Here is a 3,371-nt window from a genome sequence, read left to right on the forward strand (position 1 = left end):
GCAGCTTAAATCAACGGCTCAATTTGGGAGGATGTGTGTGAGTGGAGATTGTAAGAATAACGCCTGTCGGTGTCAAATCTGTGCAGCTCAAGGTGTCTGCCTCAGTTGATTGGTGGGTTTTATTTTATTATCTTTATTTCTATCTGTGAAACGGAATCAAGTGCAACTCCAAATGAGCACTGATGACAAAATGATCGAGCTGAAAGGGACTTAAGTTAGCATCAACGTTTTCTGTTGTTATTTTTTTCTTGGTTTATTTGGCAGTGACAGGCGCAGTATACATGCAGAACTGAACAACTACTTTCCAATGCACTGCACCACAGCATTTATAGATCATGCTAATTTCCAATGCCTGTCCCTGAAGAGGCTTTCAATATGAAACACACAACATGCATGATACATCTAAAACACCCCCTCCCCTCCCACTAACACAACCCCTAACATGACTACATGGCTGGTTATTTTTTTCTTTCATTGACATTCAGTGACAGGTGTCCAAAACAACAGGAGTTTTAACATTGTGCACTACAAGATCCTCTTATTTACACAAAGCATAAACACATGATCTTACTGATACAACAAAACATTCAGCTGAGGGTCTTCCTCATCAAAAGATCAAAGTTTGTGGTTTAAAGGCAGAATGTGCAAACATTTTACACATAAATATAGCAGAAAGTATATCCTGTGTAAATGTGTCTCTGAGTCCTGACTGTCTACGATGAGTGAGAAGCTCGAGTCCCGCTGTCTGTGTTGTTGTCTGAGCCGTGTTTACATGGACGGGACGGCCGGCTCCTCCCTTGTGAGTAAAAGTTGTTTGTGTGAGGGGACTAGAGAGAAGAAGAAGAACATAATGTACTCTCTGCTTATTTGAATGTCACCTAAACGTTTTAAAGATCACGGTCATTCAGCGTAAATTCACATGCAATGTGAAGCTACGAGCTAACCAAAGAGCGGCTAACATTAGCATGCTAACACAACAATGCAGCTCGAGACGAGGACAATTTGTCCGCCACTTGCACTTAACTATGGAGCGTTTTAATTTGATAACTCCTTTGTGTAAACGTGAGGGGAGAGGGGTTGGAGGTGTGTCTCTGGAGGAGAGCGGAGGCTTCAGTATGGAGGAGGTGTTGCAAAACAGCAGTTTGTTTTGGTTTCATGCTGGTGCTCAAGGGCGACATCTACTGGATGAAAAGGGTGCACAATCTTCCTTTAAGTGAAGTCTCATGTTAGGCAGAATCGTCCCTTTGCATAGAGTAATATTTAAATATACAGTTACTCTTCAATTGTTTTCACTGATGCTCCACATGTAAGTAGTTTCTCAGCTTCACAGCTTGAAGAGGTGGAGATCATTTATGTTGTGGAATATAAGTATATACTTCATACTGCAGTCCATGTTAGTTCACAGAAATAATAAAAACCCATCTCAGGGTCCTGGAGTCTTATCATTCAGAGAGAGAAATCACTTCATTTTGCCTGCAGACTTTTTTATTTATTTACCAGTAACATTAAAACTGATAACTATCTGCACAAATAGAGGTGATGGAAATGCAATAAGTTTGAATAAACAGTAAAACTGGTCGTCCCTCCATCATTAACAATAAACCAAACATGAATATTTAACCCTCCATTTCAGAAACGTGTTTGTCACCTGCTGAACACTTTACTGTACATTACTGTAATTTGTTTGCGCAAAGTTCTCAATGAAAATCCTTGATGACAAAGTCTCTGTTAACACAAAATTAGCCGCTCAATAACTTAACTGTAACGTATAACTTGTGCCTTCAGAAAAATAAACATTTAACAAAATAATTTATGCTAAATATCTTGTAAAAACTAAGAAAAAGCTCAACTTAAATAACCAATATGTAACTCTGACACCTGGTGTTCCAAAATGGGTGCTGCAGTCCATCTTACATTGGACCTTTACTGTTTCCATAGCAATAGTAGCTCTGACTTGAAGCTATTTTTTCATGCAGCTCTGTTAATAAAAATCTTAACCTTTCACAGTTTGCCAAAAGAAAAACAGATAATTGTTGAACTGTAACCTGAGAATAAATGCTGCGCTGATAGCATTGAAGCTAAAGCTAATTTAAAGTAACGGTAGAGTACAAAGCCAAAGTGTTCTCTGAGCTAGCTTCTGCCCGGGGTACGGAGTAGATGACATCATCTTTTGCTCCACCAGAGGGGGCGCTGTTACGAGAGGCAGCATGGCTGTTGGAGAAATCCACCTCAGAGTAGTTGAGTTTACTCGAGTCATCGACGGTCTGGAAGGAAAAAAAGCTTTTTAAGATTTCCTTTGAGAAAGACAGGACAGTCGATAGAATCAGAAATCAGAGAGAGAGAGAGACAGAGAGAGAGAGAGGGGGGGGGGATGCTTTGAGGACTGTAGCCTCTGTACATGGGGCGTGCAAACTAACCACTAAGTCACTGGCACCTTGATAAGTCACAGTTGAAAGAACTGAATGTTTTTGATTAAATTATTAATATTATTCAGGCCCTGACAGAGGAAAGTTTCTGAACTTAAATTATGATTTAGTGACTAATTTTTACAGTGTGCTTTTGTTTTTGTTCATGACATCAACAAGATCTTTTTACATTTTGTATCCTAAAGTTTTGTTTGCTTGGTGACAGCACATTACACGACCAGGGTCCAACATGGGCCTCTGTTAGAATCAACATGCTTGGGGCCTCTAGTGGCCATTTGTGGAACTGCAGTTTGTGACACTTCTGTGTTAATTTTATTGTTTAGCACTCATTGGAAATAGACTTATCTTTGACAATACTCTCTTAATATATAGATCCATTTCAATCAAGTTTCATGTTAGATCAGAGATGTGCAACCACATCTTTATAACCTATAAGACTTCCTCCACAAAACAACGGAAGTTAGAGATATGAACATTATCTGCCTGGTTCCTGTTTCTTTAATTGGCAGCAGATCACTTCCTGGATATTATTTATCTTTTCAAAAAAAGCACATGAAGGTGGTGCAGGTTTGACTAACATCTCCTTGTTGATCTACCACAGAAATAACATTTCCTCTGCTGTGCCGTCAAGTTGTTAATCTGTGAATTTAGTTTAGTACATTTAATCCAAAATCTTTCCACTGTTTTTCTTACTTTGTTGTGAGAACCTGCTGCAGTTAGGAGGCTGTAGTCATCGTGGTTTCAACCCCGTTTCGGTTTGGCAAATTTAGCACAGCTGTAAACTGTTGAAACTTCCACAACAGGAGATCTGTGCCCCTCTCTGATCTCCTCGTACACTGGTTGTTCTGCACGAGGAGAATACAAAGACACTGTTTCAGTACGTTTTTCTCAAACAGGTGGGGGGGGGGGGGGGGGGGGATGGGGGAAAGGGGGGGGGGGGGGGGG

The sequence above is a fragment of the Labrus mixtus genome, chromosome 15 (genome assembly GCF_963584025.1).
Source record: "Labrus mixtus chromosome 15, fLabMix1.1, whole genome shotgun sequence".
Lineage (NCBI taxonomy): Eukaryota > Metazoa > Chordata > Actinopteri > Labriformes > Labridae > Labrus > Labrus mixtus.